Source organism: Euleptes europaea, chromosome 9 (assembly GCF_029931775.1).
Source record: "Euleptes europaea isolate rEulEur1 chromosome 9, rEulEur1.hap1, whole genome shotgun sequence".
NCBI lineage: Eukaryota > Metazoa > Chordata > Lepidosauria > Squamata > Sphaerodactylidae > Euleptes > Euleptes europaea.
The window spans coordinates 43,089,845-43,102,535 of record NC_079320.1 but is presented as its reverse complement, the minus strand read 5'-3'; the positions used below and the strand labels follow the sequence as shown (position 1 = coordinate 43,102,535).

Here is a 12,691-nt window from a genome sequence, read left to right as displayed (position 1 = left end):
AACAAGGATTTATGTTCTAGGAAAGGAGCTGTAGCTTAGCGATAGAACTGACGCTTTGTATGCAGAAAGCCCCAAATTAAACCCATCATCTTCAGCAGCACAATGCTGAGAAAGGCTTTTTTCTACCTGTTGCCCAGATGAACCACTAACAATAGACAATATCAGCCTAGATGGACCAATATTTTGACCTGGTATCAGACAGCTTCATGTGTTCACACATGCATCAATGGCCCTACATTTCAGCTAAATTTAAGCAGCCATACGTTCAGTGTCATTTTCCCTGTCTGGTTGAGGGAATTTTTCAGTTGCAGTATCTCATAATGACCTATGAGATGCTCCTAAAATATAAAGGCAGTTGGTCAAGGCGAATGTCCCCACAGTAGCTGCTGACTACTGGCACGGCCACCATTATGTACATAAGAATAAGGATATGTGACTCCATTTCCCCTTCTGTCCCATTCCAAGTTTGCAAGTCCTGACTACCAGTGCACCTGAAATTTTTAACTTCCTGACTAGGAGACAAAGGAAAAATCCACAGTGAAAAGGGGAAAAGAGAAGAGAATTTACAGTAGGAAACAGCTACTGGAGTCATCCATATAATACCTGTATTTAATGCAGTAATCCTCCCCCCGGGGGCCTTAGCTTCCTGTTTCCTCAGTACGGGATTAAATCTAGTAGCGGGCCACCAATATAAACTTCGAACAGAAGGTGTGAGGCACATGTGAAAGCTCATCAATATCTACTGATATCTTCACAAAGAGGTTTCTAAAAGCTAACAAGCAGCCAGCAGGAAGCTGTCTGGAAAGCTAAAGGGCTAAAATCAGATCTAACTGCATCAGCTTTTCATCCTATTGAAGATTATGTGTTTTAGTGTCAAGAACAAAGGACACACTTTAAAACAGGTGGGAAAGCACACATTTTACATTCATACAAAGCATGCCCAGTGTAACCTATCCAAAGAACCTGTGAGGTACTGTGTGTGAGGATTCCCAACCTTCCTGTGCAAACTCCATAAAATCACTTGCTCAGACTGTCATGTAGAAACAAGGAACTTTATTGGAAGCTTCAGGTAGTACAGGCCTTACACTGTTAAAGTTGCAAGTGAATACAGATTCACAAAGACAGAATTATAACCCCTACAGGGAAGCAGATGTCAAACGTATGTTATGGGAATCTACGAGATAATTGTGCATGGTACAAAACATCAAAGAACTCAGAGCTTGTTAGTACTATCTACCCACCAAGGCCATAGTGGTGGAAGGGAGTCAGTGAGAGCAAGGGAGGGACGTGGGAAGAGGGAAGAGACATTCCAACCTGGGGCCTGTCAGACGCTGCGCCTGAACCAAGGAAAGGCAAGAGGCCTGGACTGCTTTTACGAGTCCAGGGAGGGGGGGGAAAACATACAAGGCAAAGGCCTTACCCAAGGCAAGGCGTACAGACCCTCACACTGTGTTGGTTTTCTCTTGGCTTAGCCCGTACAAGCGGCTAGAGTCTGGTACGAGAGTCTGGCTCTTGACATGAGTCAGGCCTCTGTCGGTATATTCTCACTCCCAGTGCTTCCCTCCTCCCCGTGTCCTTGACTGCTAGCAAGCAACTGCTAACGAGCAAGTCCTTTGTTTTGATGTCTGCCTTGCCTTCCTGGCCAAGACTGTGTTATCAATTCCTTTCCCAGGCTTCTGGGTTATGCACCTGTGATGTAGACATGCTTAAAGCTATGCAGTATTTTCTAAGTAGTCATTAGCAGCTTTGCCTTTGCGTGTGCCTAGCTGTGCCTGTTGCTTCTACAATAAAGTTTACCTGCTTCTGACCTGACCGTCTGAGTGAGTGACTTTTTGGGAATTGCCCAGGGCAGCTGGAGAACCTCACAGAACCAAGCAATCTGACTTGGGTTAAAAGGTAGAAAAGAAGGCAGACCCTTCATGTTTACTATTATTCATTTAGCAACAGAAGCACAGATCCTCTTTAGCTCTTCCAGCTTTGTCACATACAAATCACCAGGCCTAAAGCATTCCATTGTTCCATCTTTTTATTGCACTACTTTTGTTGTAAACCTCTCTGGTAATAAAAAAAAATCGTAACAGTTTTAAGTTACCATTGAACATTTTTCTGTATCCTTTTTTGCATGACTAATAGCAGAGGCATATGAATTGCTTAGAGGTATGCGCACGTGGGCAGAACTCTTTTGAAGCCGCTACGGGAAGTACACAATCACCCTCAACAATATTGTGCATAATCTTGAATTCTTAAGATACCACGATTATTTCATTATCCATTCTACAGAAACCCTTCATTTCACACAATGACAAAATCTCAACTACCTATAGGAATTTTAAGTAGATGGTTCTGGACACTTTCTGCACTGCTTGTGACCCTGTTCTGACTTGGGAAGTGCGCCCCTCTCAGAAGTCCAAACCTCCCAGTTTGTGCAGTTCCGTTTAGGTTTCTGGCTTTGGAATCACCCCAAACAACTTCTCCTGTTTTCTGATTTCCCTTCTGCTTCTTCTCTCTAAACTTCCATCTTCTCTCTTGAGAATATTCAGTGTACAAGTATGTGGATGTAGGAATATTAGCAGGCATTCTAGTATTTGATACCGTCCGTGTGTTTGATATGATTCTAACTGGTGATGTTAATTAAACTCTCTGTTTTATATATTCAGAAGTCAGTGTTGTTTTTCCAGAAATGCTTAGGGGCCTTGGTTAGCCCTTGTCTATGTCTAGAGATTCTTTAAGAATCTGCCTCAGAGTTCTCATGCTATGTGCTACAATCTTAACTTGCAACTCCCTTTTAGAATATGACCCCAGGGTAGAAAGGTTTGTTACTTACTTAGTTTGGCTTTGCCACAGTTAATTTGGGTTAGATTGGGAAACTAGCCTCATTCATACAGGCACATGTCTAAAAATGTGGGACTTCCTGAACACACACAGTAACAACCCACATAATTGTGGCTTGTGGACCACCTGTACGATATCAGCCTCCAAAACCGGACAAAATTCTGCAGTGACATCACAATGGAGAACTTGCTTTGAAGTCACTGCCCAGTGTAAGTAACTATTTAAGAAAATGTGCAATAGTTCAACTCATCTTACTGAGTATTTCAAATTCAAGAATGAAATAATGAAAACTGAAAAGAGATGACACTTTCATTTTTATGCCATTTTCAAACCTAAAAATGGGTATAAATAATTTAAATGTATATATAAAGCAGGAGCAATGAAAGTCAGATGTTAAAAATGCTGTAGCTGCTCTTTTCTATGCTGCATTGTATGGTGCTCCAAACTGAAAATATTAAATGGTGGATCCCAATACAAGGAAGATTACAAGACAACTGAGAAGATGAGGATGTCATAAAAGAATACAGTGCTAGGTAATGCGGACAACCCAGTGGGTATTCAATTGTAGACAGTACTAAGGACGTAAGAACATAAGAAAAGCCATGCTGGATCAGAACAAGGTCCATCAAGTCCAGTAGTCTGTTCACACAGTGGCCAACCAGGTGCCTCTAGGAAGCCCACAAACAAGACGACTGCAGCAGCATCCTGCCTGTGTTTCACAGCACTTAATATAATAAGCATGCTCCTCTGATACTGGAGAAAATAGGTATGCATTATGACTAGTATTCATTTTGACTAGTAGCCAGCTCTGAGGAAAGGAGGCTGAGGAATCTCCTATGGGAAGGGTCAGCCCAGACAATGAAACAAGTAGCTAAATTCTGTGCTGCAATATACTAGATCCGCCAGGCAAAGAAGGGGCTTGGCAATCTAGCCTAAAACCAAAAATATTATTATTAATTTGAGGTTTTTAGCTAATAGTAACTTGTTCATTTTATTTAAGAATTATGTATCCCATAGTTTTGGATATTGTATCTTGTAATTCTATTTTGTAATTGATATGAATATTTTAATGGCTTTGCCGTATTAATAAATCTGACTGACTAGTAGCCATGGATAGCCCTATCCTCCATGTACGTGTCCACTCCCCTCTTAAAGCCTTCTAAGTTGGCAGCCATCACCACATCCTAGGACAGGGAGTTCTACAATAACTATGTGTTGTGTGAAGAAATACTATTAACAAGAAAAGCCACAGAACAATTTACCCTTCTGTTGATCCTATTACCACTAGTTTTCTTTGGAGATAAGGCATTCCAATACCAAGAAGTAAAAGTTTTGCCTTCATATGCTACTCTGCACAAGAACTTAAGAACTGTGGACCAAAACAGTGGGAAAGCGCTACCACCTCTGAAGAAGCTGGCATGCTGATTTAAGCCATTGCTAGTTTGTATAAATGTCATGTGTTTTACTAGCTCTACTCTTAGTCCAGTATCCATAAAGTGACATAGAGAGCGATTGAAGTTCTCAATAAACAGCTTACCATGAAAAGCTCAATCCACTAAGACTCTCTATGTCAGAAGACAGAGACACTGGACCATAAAAATGTGATAGTCCTACATTTATTTCATGGATACTACATACAATTCTTCTCCTCTGGGAAAACAAAGGATATACACTTATTGTTGGGATCATTTTTTATCTCATGATTCTAAACCAAATAAGTGTCTTTATTTTAAAGACTAAAACTTGCAATACAGCTCGGCAGTTTTAACAGTACACCACTTTTTATGCTTCAAAGACTTACAGAAGAATAGCTGAATATTATTTTAGTAGATCAAAATACCACTTCATGGGTACTATAGGGCAGCTGTAATTTAATGTCCGAAATGGCTATAATTGAGGGGTGGATACATTCATTAACACATATATTTTGAAGGGGAAAACTTTCGTGACTTGCATAAGCCCTTAATAGTTTTGTAATAACGATATTTTAAAAATTTCTACAACTCGTTTTATTTTAAAAATCACACATTTTTTGCACAATGGGTTTACCGGTTTTTTGTGGTTGTTGCTTTTTCCCCCCATAGGGAAATGTCCTTCTATTTCCTCACCAGAAAAAAGAGAAATATTCTTACCCTAAAAGCACAGAGAATGACAACTCGTTGCTGCCACCTATCTTTGCAGCAAGCAGCTATTGCAACAAAATGTAGGAAACGTATAAATCCCCAATACAGACTTTCTGCAGAGTAAAACGTAATTCCCAAATGATGGAAGAAAAATGTATACTACCACTCAATGCCACACATCTAACTGTTACGGAGTGCAGGAATATAAACAAGGCTCTAGTTACATAACTTTTTTTTACCATCAAGTCACATCTGACTTATGCCGACCCCATAGGGTTTTCAAAGCAAGAGTACCTTTCAGAGGTGGTTTGCCATTGCCTGCCTCTGCATCACAACCCTTATATTTTTGGGAAGTCACCCATCCAAATACATAACCCTTTACCATTTCTATTACTCACCACGTTCCAAAATAGCATACATCATAAAGGAATCTTCGACAAATCACTCTCCTGCATTAGATAATGGTAATGTGTCTTTCAAAGACAAGTGCATTGCTCTTTATCTCTTCCTAGAGTTCTGGTCTATTATTGTAGTCATATCTGTTGCCCTAATTGCCTATATCAGGTATAGAGGCTGAATAGCAATTTTATGGTACAGTGACATCTAAATATATTGCACCTTATACTAGATAGCCTCTCAAGCATCCATCTCCCAGTGTTTATTCGGCTCACACATAAAACTTCCTTCAATCAGCAACTAACACCCTCCATTTCTAACACTTTTTTAAAAAATAAAAAAGGACAGCCAGTGAAAAAAAATGCAAAAGAAAAGGCACATTACATAGCCTAGAACTGACCACCTCTCCCAGTATGTTTGCAAGCAGCAACTTCGCTCCTCAGACCAGTGCCTACTTGTCATTCCCTTCTGCAGGCTTGTCAGGAGAGTCCCTGCAAGATCTCTGTGAAATGGAGTCCCCGAGTCTGTCAATAAGGCACTCGCTTTGTTGATCCTCCAGAAATTGTGCAAATAGAATTGTTCAGAGGTTTTTTTGTTGTTGTTTTTTTATGTGGACGACTAATCCTTCTGTAGGCTCTTGTAATTTACTGAGTTGTTCTTGTAGTCTTCAAAAGTAGGACTGGAATGCTTTCATGATTTTAGATTAATTTTTAATATAACTCTAATCTTCAGGTCAATCAACCAGAGAAAAGTAAACTAAGAGTGCCTCAAATAAATAAATAAAGATGATGTCTTCACCCATAAATGAAACTAGGCCCCACAGTGCAAATTGAGAGTTGGATTTTCAGAATAGACTGGCGAACATTTAAGCAAAATACTGAAAGCCAAGTACACATTTCAAAGTCGAAAAAATGCTGCATTTCCTTATCAGACAAGTTGTTAAACTGGGCCTCCTGTCCAGCAGATATTGTCAAGTATGTACTCCATGCCCAATTTTTACCCAAGTCAAGCCATAGGTTTCCTGCCTTTGTTCTTGAGAGATGTAACTGACCACAACAAAATAATTGGTTTGAGCACTTCCCCCACTGTTAGATAGGAAGATAACCTTTACACTGATTCTACAGCCCAAGTGCAGTGCAATAGGGAGGGTCATTTAACTGCTCCCTTTCCTATTGTCCAAGGGGTTAGACAGGGGTGCCTTTTAGTGCCATCCCTTTTTAATTTGTAACTGTCTGATTTATGGACCCTTCTTTCCATGTGCCTAAATTACTGAATACTTCAGTCCCACTTTTACTTTATGCTGAACCCGGGTCTCTCTTTGGGCTCTCCCAAACCCAGGTCTTCTTTGGACTCTGAAAAGGTTCCATATTTAATGTTTAAATGAGGAATTATCTATAAATTTTACTAACACTAAAATTATTAAGTTTACTCCTCGCTCTTCCACCAAAAGAGAGACATGGATAATTAATGGGCGGAAGATTTCCCAGGTTTCCTCATTTAAGTATTTGGGTGTCCTATTTCATCCACCTTGTCCTGGAGATGTCATAAACAATTGGCCACTCAGAAGTCTACGGCTACTCTGAAGGCAATTTTGCGATTTTCTCTCTCTAATGGGGCAGGAGCTATTAGAGTCTTTAACTCAATAGTGATGTCACAATTTTTGTATGGTGCCCCTATATGGATTTCTGATGTAGACAATTCCATAAATAGAGTGCAGTCCTCATTCCTTCAAGCAACTGGAGGGCTCCCCAGGTGCACTTCATCATCAGCCTTTTGTTATGAGTTTGGTCTTAGCTCAATAGAAGCATGTGCCTGGGTGCATGCCTTTAATTATTGGTTTCATCTATTTTTTTGAGGCCCCAGAGGATAGCTTAGTAAGCTTAGCCTTCAAGGACTCTTATAAGGCTTCCTGGCTCCAGCAGTTTGAATATAAGCTATCCCTTGTAAATTTGAAGGTGGAAGACCTTTACTCTTCTTCTGTAGATCAATGTAAAAAACATGTGGCCAAATTGATCTATAAGTTACACTCATTTTGATGCTCGGAGGACATGTTCTCCACTTGCCCTGGGCCTGTTGTATAAGGATAATCTTCCTTCCTATATGGATACTCTGGTTAGTCCAAAGTTATGTAGAACCCTTATGCATTCAAGATTTAATTGCCCTTTTTCAATGGTTTTGCTGGGCCATATGCTAAAGATCCCTTTTTCAGACCGGCTGTGTCCCTGCCCTCTTCAATCAGTGGACTCACTGGTACATATCCTTTAGCATTGTCCTTATGTATACCAACTTAGACTAAAATGGATTATACCATGTTTTAACAAATGGTCCACATCTTCTCGAGCAACCTTGTAGCAAAAGGTTCAGTTCCTCTTAGAGGACTCTGACCCTCAGCATACTTTTGTTGCTCATTTTTGGAAGCTGCAGAGAAGAGACAAAGGGAGGTGTTTTTAGAGATGGGTCTTATTTAAGTTTTATGGTTTTATTGTTAAAGACCTCAGTCTAAGAACAGGGGAAAAGAAAAGAAAGAAAAAGATAGGAAGATGAAAATAAACACAAAAGAAAGATGATCCCTGCATGACTAATGGCAAGCTGGGCTGCCATCCCAGCAGGTTGATTAACCAACAGGCAGTATGTTGAACCTGAGCAGGACAAACACAGTTTTACAGGCTTATGTTATGCATACAGGTTATGCACTGTGATGCATTTAGGTGTTTCACAATGGACTGCTGGCTAACAATGGCAGTGTATTGTAGAATACAAGAACACTTAGAACATGGTTCCAAAGTCTGACCAATAATTCTCCCTTATTCAGGGCCTCCAACACATTATCCACAACAAATTCTCATTAACATTAAATCTGATGATGGACCATTCTTACCCTTCACAAGATACTTTAATTCATTTTCCTATCAGGCTTGAAACTAAGATGCCCATACCTTTAATGACTGGTCATGGACAGCCCATTTCTGAAGGGGGGTTAGATAGATGACAGCTAGGGACAATGCAGCCGTACCGCCTCCTGAGAGGCTCCCCGGCTGGCAAAAAAAGCTAAAATTGCATTAAACCCCCCCCCTGAAACTCCCCCGTAAATTGATGCCTGCAAAATGGTGCATTCCTGAGACAAAAGGGCTCTGGAAGTTGCCTAAAAGCAGATCCACCTCGCGGAATGCCCTGGGAATGCCCCCCTGGAGACTGGCACTCACACTCACACTTGAGGAGGGGAGGCAGCACCGGCGCATGAGGCTTGTGCTGCCATGTCACTCCCCAGAAATGGCGTAGGTTGCGCTGTGCCAGTGTCTGTGCCACTTTGGATGGCACAAGTGGCACAGAGCGGGCGCTAGGTCAAGCTGGCTCCTAAGCGGCTCCGGCTCCCCCTTCAGGATTGCACAGATACTCATTTTAATTACAGTCTTGTAGGAATACCAGGGTTGCTGTGCAGAGGAATGCACTGGCAAAACCCCTCTGTTAGTCTCTTGCCATGAAAACCCCAAAAGGGGTCGCCATAAGTCAGCTGTGACCTGACAGCATTATAGACATCTCATTTCTGTGTGTGTAAAGTGCCATCTTTTAAAAACTAAGCTCAATGTGTAGTTTCCTGTTTCAGAACCCAAGTAACTTGAAACTAAGAAAGTTATTCAGCTATTGATAAGTTATGTTCAATATCTTCATCTTTTTTCCCCTTTGCTTTTTTTTTGTTTTGTTTTTTTGCATACCAGACTTTTCTTCAATATGACAAGACTATTCTCAGTTTCCACCTACACTAGACAGCCCTCTTTCCACCCACACTAACCTCACATCCACTGAAACTGAAAGATAAAACCTGGGATCGAGACAAAGACTTTGCAGAGGCATCTGTCCGTTATGGTTTTCAGCATAACTTGGTTTTGAAATATGAACTGCAAAAGTGCAAGACAATTACGGTGAAGCCATTCTAAGGTCAGAGCTTTTTTACCCACTAGGTTGTTTGAAGGGTATAATTTTTCCCCATGTACTCCTCGTTATTACATATGCTCAAAGAAATCAATACCAATTTTAACCATACAGCTAAATACTCTTAGATTTATTGAGTGTTCAGAAGACAGAAAAAAATGATCTGTCCCTAAATAGTTTCTGCAAATCTCCTCCTGCATGCAAGAAATGGTTTACAACTATTACAAGATTCATTAAAGTTCAGGAGTCAGCAAATAACCAGCTGTTAAGAGTGGTATATATAAAAGAATGGTGAATGCTAGGGCATCTATAAAGTCGCACCTTACAGCACACTAATCTTGTCCGTACATTTAATGGTCTTCCTTTTGGTGGCATCCAAATAATATATGGAATCATCGTAACATGTCATGTTTTCAAAAACTGTACAGTAAAACAAAATTGCCTAGTTCAAGCCAGAGGTGTAGCATAATGAAGCTAGAGACTGAGAAGCTGCAACTTCTCCCACCAATTCCTCCAGTAGCACTTCCTTTGTTCTTCTCAGCCTTGTGCCTAGCACACCCAGTCATTCTCCTTACTAGGGCTGCACCCTAAGCACATGTTCTAGGGAGTAAACCCCGTTGTGCTCAAAGGGACCTCTGGGTAAATATGTATATGACTGTACTATACAGCAGGTGGGGAAGAGAAGCAGATGAAAGAACAAGGAGAATTACATACAAAAGCAACTACCATTTTGCTTCCCACTTTGTTAGTGGATTCAAAAAGTGAATCTCCAGGCTGTAATTTGGCAACTACAACTACAATGTAGGCAGACAGAAATATTGCATTAAAATCAGGAATCTGCCATCACAGCAGCTTACTACATATCGAAATAGTGGATTGTACCCTACCATTCCACTATACTTAGCTCTACACTTGGAGTGCCAGGACACAACCCAAGATCATAGTTTTTAAAATTGCTTAAGCTTAAAGGCTGTGATAAGAATTCTGAATTTTCATTAACTTTTTGGAAATACATAAACTCTGACTCAATTTATACTTGGACCTTTGCACATAAGATATTCAATAAATGCAGCATAAAAATTACTTTCAATGCCATTATGAAAGGACAACGTAACTAAAGAAAAAATGATGGAATCTTAGGGGCCTGAGGGATTTCAGTAAACGTCAAAAGGTTATTTATGTTGAAAAATCTTAACATTCAAGGATTTTTTAAAATAATAATAATAATAAATACAAAGAACAACAATAAACAAAAAATAGATAACACTGAGATTGCTACTACACATGAAATTGATCTAACATGCTTAAGACAAGATAACTAACTACCATCATCTACACAATCACTGACAGTCCCGTTATAGCTTTAAAAATATTTCATTTTGGGACAAACAGTATATTAGATATATAAACCATAATATTTCTATAGTCATTTATATATTTGACTCTTTCCATCCCATAATTTCTAGATAATTTATATCCAAAATACAATAATGCAAATATTTTGTTAATTTATAAACTGCTTCATATTTATAATCTTATCCAGACATTATACAAAACAAATAATCTTAAGTAATCTAAAATTTCATCTCAGCAGACATATTTCTTTCGGATGCCACCTTTCTCCTCAAAACAAATTTTTTTAAGTTGTTTTTTTATTATATGATAAAGGGATTCAGAAGGAAAACGGGAAAGGGAAAAAAGTATATAGTGTTTATATTTAGATAACTATGCAGTGCAGGGGATAATGAATGATTATTCACCCATTAGGCTATTTGTGTAACTTGCCCAGACATTGAAATGCAAAGTAGTGGTGCTCACTAGATCTGCATTGAAACTGTTAATTTTAGCCTGTTAATGGAAGTTAGATATTTTTACTTTTTCCCTCAAACCAAATTTTGAGATTAGATGTAGTATGGTTTCCATTTTTCTTTGAACTCTTTAATTAGCCTTCTGTTCACATAGTTTGTCAAATTTGTCATTACAGCATATTCTGCTAATTTACTCTTCTAATCTTCTATACCTGGGCACTCTTCTGACTTCCATTTTGTTGCTAATTTGACTCTAGTTGTTTTCATATATTTAAATAGTTCTTCTAATATTTTTGTAATGCCTATTGGTGTAATCCCCAACAACATGCTCTTTGGGTCCATTGGGAACTTAATTTTTTTTAATTTTCTGCATTTCTGCATGTATTTCTTTCCAATATTTCTTGACCATATTACAGGACCACCACACGTGATAAAACATCCCTTCAATGTTCTTGCATTTCCAACACATTTGTCTGTATTCCTTATTTGTCTTCTGAATGTCTTTTGTACATATATTTCAGTGATAGAACATCTTGTACCAATTTTCTCTCAATGATTGGCTGGTTGTAACTTTTATCGCTTTTGATCATAGTGTCTCCCATTGTTGCATCAATATCTCTTCTCCAAGATTCTGCATCCTTTTTACCATACACAGCTTGACCTATTCAGTTTCTGTATCTTAAAAATCTTAAAGTTGATATGGCTTTTTTTTTTTTACAAGGCACTCATATAACCGCAAAGGATAACAATTATTTGTGTAGAAATTGGATTGGTGAGGTATACGTTATAGATACATCTAATCAATCTAAAGGTGTTGCTATATTGATACATAAGTTTGTTTCTTTTCAGGTTTAGCAAGTGATAACAGAACCAAATAGTTGCTTTATTATTTTGGTAGTGAAAAGTGCTGATTCTATTAAGATTAATGTGTACGGTTCAAATGTGGATTCTCCAGACACGGTTTCAGCCACTTGGTAAATTTTACATATGACTGTCTGTTGGTGGGGAGAGATTTTAATTACTTACTAGACACTGTCTTAGATCAAAGCACACCCCAACAAAACGAATATTCTTGGTAAGATCTACAATTAAAGTCTATATGACTGAACTGCCCTGACCTGGATGGCCCAGGCTAGCCTGATCTCAGAAGCTAAGCATGGTCAGCCTTGGTTAGTATTTGGATGTGACACCAAGGAATACCAGGGTTGCTGTGCAGAGGAAGGCACTGGCAAACCACCTCTGTTAGACTCTTTCCATGAAAACCCCAAAAGGGGTCGCCATAGGTCGGCTGCGACTTGATGGCACTTTACACACACACACACATGACTGAACTAGGTTTGACTGATCCCTGGCACACCTTCCACCAAACAGACAGAAATTACACTTTTACTTTTGTGTATCATAATTGTTTCCAGTTAGACTATTTTCTTGTTTCAGTTTCTCTGATGCCCCAGATTATTGACTGTGATACAGATGTTACTGTTATTTCTGACTACATCCCCATATCATTAGCCCTTCAGTTTCCAGATGGGGTTAGACCACCTGGTTTATGGCATTCTAATGATTCCCTTCGTAACTATGAGACTTTTAAAATTCAAATGA

The 12,691-nt window shown here is 39.2% G+C and overlaps 1 protein-coding gene across 2 annotated transcripts in view; it reads right to left on the bottom strand.

Moving 5' to 3' along the window:
• Positions 1-12,691, bottom strand: part of ARHGAP10 (Rho GTPase activating protein 10) — a 168,744-nt gene that overhangs the window by 85,661 nt on the left and 70,392 nt on the right. The window lies entirely within an intron of this gene.